This window comes from Chiroxiphia lanceolata, chromosome 2 (assembly GCF_009829145.1).
Source record: "Chiroxiphia lanceolata isolate bChiLan1 chromosome 2, bChiLan1.pri, whole genome shotgun sequence".
Taxonomy (NCBI): domain Eukaryota; kingdom Metazoa; phylum Chordata; class Aves; order Passeriformes; family Pipridae; genus Chiroxiphia; species Chiroxiphia lanceolata.
Window position 1 is genome coordinate 28,051,154 of NC_045638.1, and position 14,533 is coordinate 28,065,686.

Consider the following 14,533-nt stretch of genomic DNA (forward strand, 5'->3'; position numbering starts at 1 on the left):
ACACCATCATCTAGGCCTGGGATGTAGAGATAGGCTAATCTGGGGCCGCATAGCATAAGGGCTATGTGGATTTAATTGCCTAAGCAATAGGAATCTAATCACCTTGGACACTTCCATCTGTCCCCCCGTTGCATCTCCAGAGGGAGAGAAATCTCCTGTGGGTCATATCTGTCAGCCATGGGCAAATGTCTTGGAAATATGCTAAATTAGCACCCGACTTGTTTGAAGGACTCTGTGTAAGTAACTCAGTGATCCCTTAGTCTGCAAAGACAGTGGATACATCCCAATGCATGTAGGAAATGCAATTATGTGTGATAGTTATAGACATAAAATATATTAAACTCCTTCCATTGTCTTCAAAAGCTGCAGGGAACCAATCTCAAGACAGCACCTGAAGCTGCTGTCCCAGAACAGCCAGTGCAGGAACCAATGCCTGGTTTCACTTCTCATTTACCAACTCGCAGCCAACACTTAGCAAATCTAATTCAGAAAGTCAGGTCAGGAAACACTCATATGAGGAGCCTTCTCACGCTTGCCAGAACTGTGAGCATTTCATGATACAAGTGCAGAAGTGAGTCAGAAATGAAGATTTTTTTTTCCTATATTAACACTCCCTCAAAATTTGAATCCAATGTTCTCCTCTATTTAAGCAACTGGTGTTGCCAAGGCTTCCACCAGCATTTCTATAGGGAATTTGTTACCATACAGCAGGACTGTGTAGTGTTGGGCCCAGTTCTGTTTAATATCTTTATTGATGATTTAGAGGAGGGGATTGAGTCCACCATTAGCAAATTTGCAAATGACACTAAGTTGGGGGGGAATGTTGATCAGCTGGAAGTCAGGAGGGCTCTGCAGAGGGACCTAGACAGACTGGAGAGTTGGGCTGATTCCAACAGAATGGGGTTCAACAAGGCCAAGTGCTGGGTCCTGCACTTTGACCACAACAACCCCCTGCAGTGCTACAGGCTGGGGACAGAGTGGCTGGAGAGCAGCCAGGCAGAAAGGGATCTGGGAGTTTGGATTGACAGGAAGCTGAACATGAGCCAGCAGTGTGCCCAGGTGGCCAAGAAGGCCAATGGCATCCTGGCCTGGATCAGGAACAGTGTGGCCAACAGGTCCAGAGAAGTGATTCTTGCCCTGTACTCAGTGCTGGTGAGGCCACACCTGAAGTACTGTGTCCGGTTCTGGGCCCCTCAGTTCAGGAAGGACACTGAGGTGCTGGAACAGGTCCAGAGAAGAGCAACAAGGCTGGTGGAGGGACTTGAGCACAAGTCCTATGAGGAGAGGCTGAGGGAGCTGGGGTTGTTCAGGCCTGGAGAAGAGGAGGCTCAGGGGAGACCTCATCACTCTCTAGAACTACCTGAAAGCAGGTTGTAGCCAGGTGGGGGTTGGTCTCTTCTCCCAGGCAACCAGCAGTAGGACAAGAGGGCATGGTCTTAAGCTGTGCCAGGGGAGGTTTGGGTTAGATATTAGGAAGAAATTCTTTACAAGAGGGTAATCAGGCATTGGAGTGGGCTGCCCAGGGAAGTGGTGGATTCTCCGTCCCTGGAGGTTTTTGAGATGAGACTGGATGTGGCACTTAGTGCCATGGTCTAGTAACCATGGTAGTAGTGGATCAAGGGTTGGACTTGATGATCTCAGAGGTCCTTTCCAACCTGGCTGATTCTATGCTTATATACTACTTGTTTCCTTTTCTAGCACATAAAAGCTGACAGCACTAGTTTATGAACATTCCTACTATGTCTCTAGCATCTACCACATATCAGCAGTGGGTTGGAACACCCTCAGGAGAACTGTTCCAGGAGGAAGCATTCTATCTACATCAAATCCGAGGACTCCATCTCACCTCATCTACAGTGACCTGGGCACCCACCAGCTACCTTTTATCCCTGGTGTCTGCAAGAAGCTAACCCAGCTGCAGGCTGCTGAAACTAGGATTCTGTAATATATCACAGTTATAACACAGGTGGTGTTAAATCCATAAGCAGATTTTCTTGCTACATTTATGTTGGATTTTGATTGTATGCCCACTCAAAATCCAGTGCAAATGGAGTATGGGAGTGATATAAGTAAAAAAGACTGGCTGGTCTCCAAAGCTTGTCTGTCTCTCTCTGCTTTTCTGCCAGAGTCTTCTAGCTTACGCTCCTCTTCTGCTCTTAGAAGATCGGTACAGATGCTTTCATAACCATGGAGGTGCTTTCAATACTTTACTATTTCATCATGAAATTCAGCCTTTTGTGTTTACAACCCTCTGCTTTCCTCTACAGCGAATGAATTCAAGTGGAGACAGACTTTTTCCCAGCAGAACTAACTCCATTACCCCTGTTGGGTCGTGGTCGTCGAAAACTCCTGTAACACACATTACATCGGGGTCACCAAATACAGACGATGACAAAATGAGGCTGCACACACACCATGATTTGGTTTTCAGGATTCTCCACAGAGCTCTCCCCGTGTTTCCCCTTTATTAGGGTTCTTTGGTAAACAGTACCTAGTGTTGTCATTCAGTTAACTAGAATTCCCAGGACTTTTTGCAAACTCAGTGTTTTGATTCACACACTCCTTCTCAGCTCCAAGGCCGAAACACTCCCTTTTGATTCTAATTGACTGAATGCAGGTGCTGCCAGCTTAACTTTATCCCACATTCCTCCTTTAAAAGCTCTTAAATAAGAGCTTCTAAAGATGCTGGGAGAATTGATGTAGGAATTTGATAAAGAAATGAAAGCTTGCAATCCCCGAAACTGCAATGCTTCACCAGGACCTGCTGGATCTGGTACAGATAACAAGAGCTTTTGGGTGACTCTTGCATGGCTGGATATGGGGGTTTGTGGGCCTGGGTAGATATTAGATGCTCCTTACCTCCCTCACTTTGTACAGCTTCCCATGACAGCTATACCCATTCATCAAGCCCTGAACCAACCAACCTAATTTTAGAAGTTTGTTTTTCTTCCAAAGCAACAGTTTACCTTGAGCTTGAAGCTTCTCCTAGAAACATGCTCTGATGCTCTCTGTTGGATTAGAGGTTTGAGGGATCACCAGTATTTAAGGAAATCCCATCCCAATAGGGTTTAGGCAAATGTTCTGGCAAAAATTGCGTATCAGGGATTCCACTGCTCTTAAGGATCTGACTGGCTCCTTGGAGACTTCCCAGCTGCCAACACAGGCCATGACACTACACATGGGTGCTCAAAACCTTTCTGTAGATGTGGCAGTAAGCTCCAAGACAAAATGATCACAGCTGGCCACTAATGATGTGCATCACATTGCCTGGAGAACAGTGTGAAAGATCTAGGGATAGGTTTGTGGTGGTACTAAACATGCTCACAACTGATGCAGGAGCTGATTGAAAATGTGCTTTGAATATCCATAAGACCATAAAAAGGCAGTTCTGGAAAACAAAGATATAGCACTATAACTCTTCAATGGAGTTATCATCCATAAATGTTGATAATCCTTTAGGAATGTATTTTTATACTTCTGATATCCATAATAAAACGTAGCACTGAAGCCCACAATTTAATTACAAGTTGTTCTAAGAATTTTTTCTTTAAAAATATAACCAGGATACTTTCACTAGAGGTCCTTTATTTTTCTTCTAAAAATTATTTCCTCATCAGCTTCTTTGTACAGTCCATAAAGTGATAAGGCAACCATCTTTTATATCTCCTGCAGACTCCCTCAATAATTCAGGTAGGTTATTCAAGATTGATTAGCACAGCTTAAATTCTAGCTCTGTATCTGAGTTTCTCAAGCGTAAAACTAGAGCTAATACAGAGGCTGTAAAATCAGAATTGTTATTGTTCCTGATGCTCTTAGACATATAAGTAGGGAGAGATTTTTAGTATATTAAAACATCCAGGAAGCATTTGAGATTATAAGCACCAGTTCTGCAAAGTCTACAAATAATTTTAAAAGATAAGAATTTTTGCACTTGTGAATATCAACTTGTTAATGACTTTAAATACCCCATTTTATATTAGTTCTAATTCAAACAATGGAGTGATTTTACAATATACATATTTTCTACATACAATAACTAAATTTTTACTTTATATACTCTTCTCATAGGTTTTTTTTTTTTTTTTTTTATGCACGATTCTGAATCCAGAATATGTCTGAATAATTCTTTGGTAAATAAGAGACAGATACATTTTCCTTGGTAGATAAAAGACAGATACTTTTAGAAGTATATTCTTTTTTATCCTGATCTCATGCCTTGCTCTACAGGACTTTGAGGACATGCAATTACTTCTGCCATCAGAGAAACCACTTAGAAGCTTAAAGGTGAGGATTTGCTTAAGTGCTTTACTGATTGAGCTTTTATTGTGCTGGAGAGTATCAATTAAAAAAAAAAAAGTCCCTTTTCTCCCTCATGATTCAAAACATCTAAAGAAACCGAGCACCATCCAGAGAATTTTGACCTTTAGAAAACATTTTGTGAGGCATTTTAATGAAATACAAAGGGTACTTCTAAAATCTTCAGCATTCGTCAGCCGTCGCCTCGTCTATCAAAACGCGCAAGTTAATTAAAGGCAGGAACAAAAAAACAAAGAGCAGGCCTCCGGGAAAGGCTTCATCGCTCAGCTGGCTCCGGTAGATGGCACTGCTCTGAATAATTTGAGCCGGCGCCAGCGACGCCTCAGGATGCTCCGGCTCCTGCTGCTGCCCCGGCCCCGCGGCGCTGCCCGCTGCGGAGCTCGGGGAGTGGCACTAAACCGCCCCCAGCCGCCCTCAGGGAAGGCGTTTGCATTCTTCCAAGAGATTGCTAGAGAGGAAAAATAATTGGTTCCCACTGCTGTGATTTGCTGGCTGCTGCTTGTACCTGTTGCTTCGCTTCATAGTAACTCTTTCCCCCTCTTCGCTTCGTTGTATCGCTTCCCTCTCCCCATTTTGGTTTTCAGCAAATTCAACGTTCTTTTTGTCAAGCTACAGAAAAATCTGCTGCTAGTGTCAGCGATAAGAAATGTCCCTTTCCGATACCTTGTGAAGTGCTTTGGAGACACTGTGTCTTTGCTGAGGGCTGAGTCCATCCTTGTGTGTGTGTGCGTGCTGCTGTTTTACTTTCACAAAGGGAAGCAGGGACCTAAAATCTCGCTTTACAAAGGACCTCGGGGATTGGAAAATTTAAGTTTCAGGTATCTTAGTGCCTAGAAAAATCCTCTTGGTGACAGATTGGACTTGGTGTCAACGTTTGTAGTGGACAAAGCTCCTTTTCTGTTTTTATTTCCTATTTTTATTCGTGAGTTCCCTTCTGAAGTTTGGTGCTTTAACCACACCACTCTTTTCTGGTGAAAAACAGGGACAGTTTTTGGATCTGGGAGCACTTTTTGACTGCTGGCTTTGGCTATTGAACTGGCCTTACTCTGATCCCAGGGAGGGAAACTCTAGATGCCCTCCCTACCTCTGAGCTGTAGAGAAAGTAAGCATGAGCATGAGGAAAATAATAACCCAGACACTTTTTTCCTAGAGCTTTCTAAAAGCTCAGGAGAAATAGCCTTCACTGGGCAGTCGTTGTTCCAGCAACATTTCTATTTTTAAAACTTTCAGTGGGAATTTGAGTTGGTGTTTCCAAATATATAAAACAGCTGGTTTACCGTGCTGTGTGTCACCCTTCAAAAAACCCAAACTAAGGCCAGCCAGGGACGAGGAAACATTAGATTCTCCCCCACCTCTTTCCCCAGGCAAACAATTCCCTAAAAGCAAAATTTCAGACAAGTAAACGTGAATATTGTCCACTGCCATTTTCTACAGTGGTAAGTAGTTTGAGGTCATCTTTTCTGTATTTACAATGTGTGGCTTAAAATACAAACACCCTTTGTTTGTGCTTTGTTATTGTTTGCACGACTGAATGCTTTCACAGATACATGCTGCAATAAAGGATGGCTTAGAAATTCAATGTAAAAAGACAGCCAGTGCCACTGGGGAATAGAGTACTCTACCAATCAAGACACAGCCTCCATTGACCAGACTCACAATGTAATGCACTTTATAAAATGTGTTTCATGCAGGGCTGAAATTTATGCATCATAAAGAAGCAAGACAAAACTCACCTTCCACTACTTTTCAATATTTGGTAGAAACACTGATCATCAATTTCATTAAATGTTTACTTATCTAAATTTGTTAGGTCTGCTACAATTTTGCCTGAAATTGAAAACAAAGACCTTTCTGGGCACCCTGTTCTTACTTTTTTTCTGTACAAGAATGTCATGACATTTTAAAACCTATAGGTACTTTCTTTTCTTCTACTCCTTAATTGAACAGCAGGATACATTTTAAGTGCTCCTTCACTGTAGTTCTGAAACATGCCCAACACAGATGTCTTTCTTTTGTCATTCTTCTTCCTTCCCCTTTAAAAATTTTATTTCCCAGACAAACAGGTGAAGCTCAAAAGGGTTTTCTTCAAAAAAGACTTTAATTCTTATGTCTGTGATTGCCAATTGCAAAATGTAATAAATGTGTTTGCCTCTGGGCTTAAGAATAAGCATCAGATATTCATTCTGGAACAAGCGCTTTCAGAGCTACTAGGCTGCAATTATAGTTGTGCTAGCAGGTGTGAATTATTTAATTAAGGTCAGAAACCAGTCTTCTTTAGGATGAGCAAGTTTCAAGTGCAGTTTGACCATTCAAAAATGTGTTAATTGCTTGACAGAGTAGGTTATATAATTATAGGCTGGGTTCAATTTTGTTGAAATGAGTAGATCCTTCATTTAAGATAGCTGTATGAAGAACCAGGGCATACATTTCAGCCTCAAGTAGAGGCAGTGCAAGGCAACTTGGAAATGTAAGTGATATGTGTGGATGAGCTGGGTCTATCTATTATTTTGGCAATATGGGATTTGTGGCTGAGAAAATAACACTAAATGATAAAGAAAAATCACAATATTATATTGCATCTGTGTGTGGTCATGACAGCAGTGTATACAGTATTGAGGTACTAGACTGAAAAAGTGGAAAAAAAACTTCAGTGTTAAGTCCACCTGACATTGAGGAGGTTTGATGTTGTACATCACTGTGAACGTACAAATTACAAAATAACCTCATGTTCCCTGAGTTTTGCATGGAGTAGAACATCACATCTGTTCAATAGGATACTGGTAGCCTTGGCCCTTTTTATCCAGGGCTCAAATGCTTTTTTATAACCTGTATACTTTTGTAGCTCAATTTTTCATGCATATAATGCCCATGTTTGTGCTGATATTCAGTGTGTATCCAAACTGTCCTGTCCCAGAAAACCATAAAATAAAATAACCCAGCTTGGTTGGGACCAGCTGTAAGGACAGTAGTAGTGGGTTTGAGGATATGGAGCACCAGGTGTGAGATGAGCAGCTTGACACTTTGTGGCTGACTGAATTAATTTTCCACAGCTCTCTTCTGGTTTAGAAAAAAAAGTCTTCTCACCCATGGTCATGTTCCTTTCACCTGGGGGTTTGGTAAATACCTAGCAGATGGGTTTACTGAGGAAATCCTAGTGAAGGGAAAGACAATAACAAGGAGTTATGTGCACTGGTCAGGTAAATAGTGGAATTTGAATCTAAAAGCTCTGCAGAAGAAGTTACCCTGGCAACAACATCCCAAAATTCAGGGGTGGAGAGAGGGAGAGAGAGCCCATACTAAGGCTGAGCCAGTGAGGTGCTTAATCAGGAGTAACCAGCATCAGGAAAGCTGTTTGAGGATGGGCTGCTCCTCTGAAGCTGCTGCTGAGCAGACTGACTGTCACACGTTAATCACTGCTCAACTGTTTGATAAATAATTTTCAGTAGCCCATGAAGGACTTTAATCAGGTTTGATGGAAGTCTTTCCCCTGACTTTGCCACTCTGCAAGGATAAGGCCCTTGAATCAAACACTGCTGGCAGGCAAGTTTCAGAGGAAGGAAGAAGTTGAATTAGTTACTGTTTTTCTGGTTCTCCCAGCCAGCAGAGTGGAGACATTATGTGTCATCTGCTTTGGACCTTGAAATGAGAGAGTTAAAGTAAGGACATGATGCAAGTAGCCATATTATTTATAAGGAAAGAATATTTAGAGTATAATATAGTCAGCTCCATGTTATTTATGTAAAGGAGGAAAGACAAAAACAGAAAGCCAAAGAATTTTTTTCTTTTCCTTTGGGCATTCTTCTAAACAAAAAGTTATACCAATGATGGCTAACTGCTTCACTGGCTTATCCTTACTGGAATCACTTATAAAACCCCAGCTCTTGGTTTGTTGCACAAAACACCAGATTTAACTGCGTAAGGGGAAAGAAAAAAAGGTCAAATGCAAGAACTGAAACATGAACGAACTGTAGCTGCAGTGGAGCATTCACCAGGCTCACAGGGTCTCCATGAATGCCACTGTGTCCAGTACTGTGTTTGCCTGTGCAAGATAATCCAACAACAGCTGGTGGCTATATGACTGTTGTTTCTTTCAGTCATTTACCAGGTACTTGAGATACTCTGAAAAGTGGTGATAAGGAAGTTTGGTTTTCCTCAGCAGACTGAAGCACTTCACAACTTTGTTAGTAGAGCTGAGGCAGACTATTCATAGTTCCATGAAAAATAAACAAACCCCTTAAACATTACAACCAAGAGAGCTACATACTCTCACCTTCTTGGATACAATGCAGACATTGCAAAATGATGTTGGAACTGAAGGAGCTTAGAAAATTTGTAGTTTATAATTCAGTCCTAGTCAGCACTAATGACCAGTAATTTGCAACCAGCTGGTGAGTGTTCCAGTTTATTCCTTATGAAAGAGTGTGAGATGAAAGAGGGGAAACACTTTCCTGTTGCCATTTCTAATAAAGTAGTAAACATTGTTGAATGCCAGATTAAAGAGTATGAATTTGATTTGTCCTGCTGGAGTTTTCTGATGCAGAAGTGAATCTACCTGGTGGCTAAATTATTGATGAAGGTTGCTGTTTTTAACCCTACTGTATTGCCTGTGATGTGGTAAGCATACCTTGTCCACAGGTTCTCATCCCGACTGCTGGCCAAATTTTATTCTTGATTGTCCATCTGTGGCTGCTGTTAACTAAGATAAGAGGCACTTCTATGGCTCTGCAGGTAGTAATTAGGCACAATTTATTTTTGTCTTAGATACATCCTGAGTGGTGAATATGAAACTTTGCACAGAATTGTTTTTCATCCTTAAATGTCAATTCTTCTCATAGTTTCCAACTGATAGACTGTGACTTGCATGCAGTCCATGCACACAGAAATGACAAAGGATCAAAGTAAGTCTTTCTACCTTCCCTGTAACCTTTGGATGCAGTTACTTGTGCAAATACATCAGAAGCATATCTTATGTCTGTCTTCCTTAGTCTTTGCCAATAAACTGAATAAGTATGTCAGGGGCAATTGCACAGGTATAGATTTATTGCACACATAGGATAGCAGTAATCAAAATACCATTATGCCATCAGTGAGCCTTGAGATACAAGCTTTGACTGCTTAAGACACCTTTCTTACGTGTTTGGCTGCATTCTCAGATCCATTCTTGACAACTCAGCCTAGTAGAGATGAACTGTTTTCTCTCACTGTTGCATTTCTTGGTTCTTTATTGCAAAATTGTACAAAGTCCATATTTTTTGTTCAACTCACCACGGTACATTTAACAAAGTAACTTGTAGTGATGATGCCAAAAGACATTTGCAACAATGCCTTTGCCACAGAAGCCTTTGACATGTTCATAAGAAGAGGAAACCCAAGTGTACACAGTCATACGAGAGTGTAGGGTACAAGATGAAATGAATGTGTGTGTGGAGAACATAAAACTGCATCCTCTGTGCAGAGAGCATAGACATTGTCATCCTGTTTCTGAACATAGGCTTGCAGCAGCTTTCTGATATGATGTCTACATTGACTTGCATAAAGATGCACTCGTCCAAGCCAAAGTCTGCCCCAGAGCTTCAGTTTATAGAACAAATGACTGACACAAATGCTCTTTTTGCTGTTTTAAACAGTGGGGAAGAATTTTTTTTAAAAGTCAGGCTTGTGGTTGATGAATAAAACATGGCTTGCTGTGATACCATTCAGCAAAGGAAGCTGTGGAATAATTTAAATTTTCTCACATCTGGGTTTTGTGCACTGGTAAGGACTTGTGGTCTCATTGCAGTAAGCACTGAAATCTAATACAAAATTGTGAGAATAACAGGCACATAAGAAGTAACTATCATTAAAATTGAGAGTGAATTGTTCCTGTTAGAGGAACATGAACACGGTTATTAGGTATACTTGCTGCCTGTGGGAGATATTTCTTTCTCTTTTTCTCCTCCCAAAGCTCATCAAAGGATAAAAGCAGAAAAAATGAGTCTAATGGGTTTATTCTTTCTTTGTGCAGTGTTTATGGAAGCTAACAGCAGCAAAAACCCTTTGTAGGCTGAAATAATAGTTCTTTAAAAAGCTTTCATAGAGAGGTACATTGGCAGCATCAGAAAAAAAATAGAAGGTTGCATGTCATTTACAGGCTGGTTGGGTTTCGTTGGGGCTCCCAGTGTGTTCCTGAAATATACATTTAATCTGCCACATACTCTCAACTGAAGAGATAGTCTTTATTAGAATAGCTTTTGTAGCAGGAAATGCCTTATATATTCCTCAGAGCCACATTTTTCACTTTTGTTTCAAAAAGTAGAAGTATCTCATTGTCCTGGAAGACAGTCTATTGTGCCACTAGTTTGACAAGCTGTTAACTCAGCCACAGCTGCTGAAGGCATCTGGCAAACCACTTTTTTCCAAAATCAAGCTAACTGTAGCACTGCATTGAACAGGCTGAGTGGTGATGTCAGCACATGCTTAAACCTAGTGATGGCCTCAGGTGGTTAGCTCTGCATGCTCAGTCAGGCATAGCCAGAATAATCCATGTTAAATAATGTCTTCTTCTTCTTCCTTTTCTCTTTTTTTTTTTTTTTTTTTTTTTTTTTTGAGTATCTCTGCTTAAAACTTGCTCATTCTGCCTTTTAAATATAGCCTTTGGGTCACTAGCAACTCAGTTACTGGAGACATTCAGTATGCTCATTATTTAGTGAGGCGGTTGTGATCTTTTCTGGACATGAGTATATACTGGTAAAGTAATTATGCATTTATCAAAACTTCACCTATGCAATGAAAGGTCAACTATGCAAAGTTCTTCAAACTTTTAAAAAATATGCTAATAAACCCCAAGATAAATAACCAACAAACAATAAAGAAATGGGAAAATTCAATATTGTCATTTTTAAAGAGCTGCAAATCTGGCAGCCAGACACAGTATTTGTTTCTTTGTGAGCATTGAGTGAAGCTGAGGATGGTTTTAACTAGTATAATTCATTCTGATTAAAATGCTTGCAAGATGGGACCTGTGGGATCATTTACTGCAAGTGAAAGAAGACCGTTCCTAGATAAGATCAAGATGTGTCTGGTCTTTCCAAAGCAGTAGCATATATGATGTCTCCAAAAAGTCCTGACAATTGCCTTGGGGTCTACATGAGTTTTTTTGCCTATTTGATCTCTGGATCCTTGTCTGGTCTCAGAATACTCATGACACTGAGTATATACTGTGTGACCATAATAGCCAGTCTACAAATGCACACGCAAGGCCTCCATTTTCCCTTGGCCTCTGTCCTCCTGATCTGTCAACATGTGACCTCTAGAGTGGTAAATATGTCTCTCTCCTCTCTTTCTCTCTTTATTCTTCTCTTAATCTCTCTTCCTTTACTCTTGTGGGCAACTGAAACAGGTATTTTCTGTATTTCACTTCAGTTGCAAGTTTCTCGCTTAAGTTGTATAAGGTTTTGTGTTTGCTGGGTGTAACGAAGGTTCCCTTACTATAGCAATGCTTGCTAGTCTCATAATCTCTTATAATGCTTTTGGGAAGTTGCATGGTATTTCTGTAAAACCTTTTTTGCTAAAATGCTTATTTTCTCAGCAGCTTAAAAGAAATCTCCTAGAGAAAAATGTGTAGTTTTTCTCTGGACATGAACTCAAGGTACCAAAGAATCAAAAGGCTTTGCAAGAGTTTGTGTAGGTGTCTCTTGAAGCCAGAAATAAAAGTGTAACAGCCATGGAGCTTCTAAATTGGGTTGTAACACATGGACTGCAGGGGAATCTCTGCTCCTGTGCCTCAAGCATCTTTTCCCCTTCTTCTTTACTTACCTTGGTGTCTGCAGGGCTGTTGCTGTCATATATTCTCACTCTTCTCTGAATGCTGTTGCACAGTAACTTTCCCCCTTCTTAAATCTGTTATCCCAGAGGCCCTACCACTGTCACTGACAGGCTCAGCTTTGGCCGGCGGTGGGTCTGTCTTGGAGCAGACTGGTATTGGCTCCATTGGACACAGGAGAAACTTCTGGCAGCTTCTTACAGAAGCCACCCCTGCATTCCCCCAAAACCTGGCCATGCAAACCCAATACACCCTCTAATAGTGTCATAGGAGGTACAGAACAAATGTAGCTGAGTCTATTACCAACCCTGCTTTCATAAGTATTTTTTAAAGAAAAAATTATAATTCTACTGACTGTGAGCAAAAATACTTCTTATTTCTTTAGCAGAAACAAAATTTTGGAAGTAATAGATCAGCTGTGCAAGAGAGCTAGATGATAAATATTTGTTAGTTTCTTGTTGGATTCAAAATATGGAGATGTTCAGATCTCTTCTGTTGCCAGCAACTACTGATGGCCATAACAGATTGAGAAAAGCAGTAACAGACCCACCTGTCACCTGAAAGGGACCCGAAGGGCAAATTTACTTCACAGGTGTTGCTAGCACACATTCTGAAACACAGGGGTACTTATCTGCAGCAGTTTGCAAGCTACTTCATTCCCTCCCAGATGAACACTCATTTAATCTCAAGGTTTGAGATTTTAACTACCTCCCCCATCCCTGCAGTCCACAAATCTGTATATATATATATGTATTTGCAAAGCATGCACACAGATACTGACACATACTTGTGTTAGACATTTTCCTCCCAGTAACACTAAAGCTCAATTTAGCTAATATTTCATTATTCCTGGTAGGAAAGATGTAGATGCATGAATAGGAACATCATCATCATGGTGAGGAGCAAGTGGACTCCTCGACTGCATAAATTACTGAGATGATAGAAAAAATTAATGGAGGAAAAAATATTTTCAGTTTGATGTCTTTATTGAAGTAATCTCTTTCACTCTATTCAAGAGGTTGCCTATGATTTAGTGAAACTAACTCTGCCTAGGTTGTGATTTCCAATACGTCAATAAAAGAGTAAACAAAATGGGAAATAACTGGAGAAAACAAGACAAAGAGAAACCTCAACGGGTATACAGTGATACATCACATGATGTCTTCCCAGCAGATTGGTAGGATCATTCGTTCTGTAGCCCATGGTAAGATTGCTGCATTTGATGTTATAGTTTGTCTTTAATAAAGGTGCCTTCCCAGCTGTCCTGGATAATTCTCATACCTCACTCTTCTGGAGAGAAGTTTGTAACACTCTCCAATTACTTTTGTTTCCTTTTTTCCTTAGCTCAGTATACACACTGTTTATAAATGGAGTTCCTAGTTCTTCTGTGTGTGTTCAGGTGACCAAGAAGGCCAGTGGAATCTTAGCCTGTATCAGCAATAATGTGGCCAGCAGGACTAGTGAAGTGATTCTTCCCCTGTACTTGGTGGGGCCACACCTCGAGTACTGTGTCCAGTTCTGAGCCCCTCAATTCAGGAAGGACATTGAGGTGCTGAAGCATCCAGAGAAGGGCAACAGAGCTGGTGAAGAGTATGGGGCACAAGTCCTGTGAGAAGCAGCTGAGGGAACTGGGGTTGTTTAGCCTGGAGAAAAGGAGGCTCACGGGGGACCTCATCACTCTCTACAACTACCTGAAGGGAGGTTGTAGCCAGGTGGGCGTTGGTCTCTTCTTCTAGGCTGCTAGCATTGGGATGAGAGGACACAGTCTTATGTTGCACCAGGGAGGTTTAGTTTGACATTAGGAAGAAATTCTTCACAGAAAGGGTGATTAGACATTGAAATGGGCTGCCCAGGGAGGTGGTGGAGTCACTGTCCCTGGAGGTGTTTAAGGAAAGACTGGATGTGGTACTGAGTGCCATGATCTAGTGGGCATCGACTTGATGATTTCAGAAGTCTTTACCAACTTAATTTATTCTGTGATTCTGTGATTCTGTCCCATCCTTGATCCCCTCCAATTAACTATATCTCACGCACTGCTGAAAGACCTTCTGACAAAACCTCTCATGAATAAATCTTCTTAGCCAAAGGCCAGAACAGCAACTTCTATAATTGGCTCTTCAGTATCCCACTGTTCCTGCACCAGCTTGACACTGGAAGGGGGCATGTATAGTTTACAATTACCTGCAGCCCTTTCTCCTCTTAGGTGCGTGAAGCTCCATCTGAGATAATTGTAGGTTGCCAACTTAAACTGTAAGTCTGCTTGGCTCTGTTCATTTATTGTTGTTTGGTGTGTGGAAATTTAGGGGTGAGTAGCTTTACAAGGAGCTGAGAAAGATCTTGTTACTTCATGAGACATGCATGATCTTTGTCAAACCCTTGGTCTTCATCAGGCTCTGGGTTTGTTTATTGCTATTT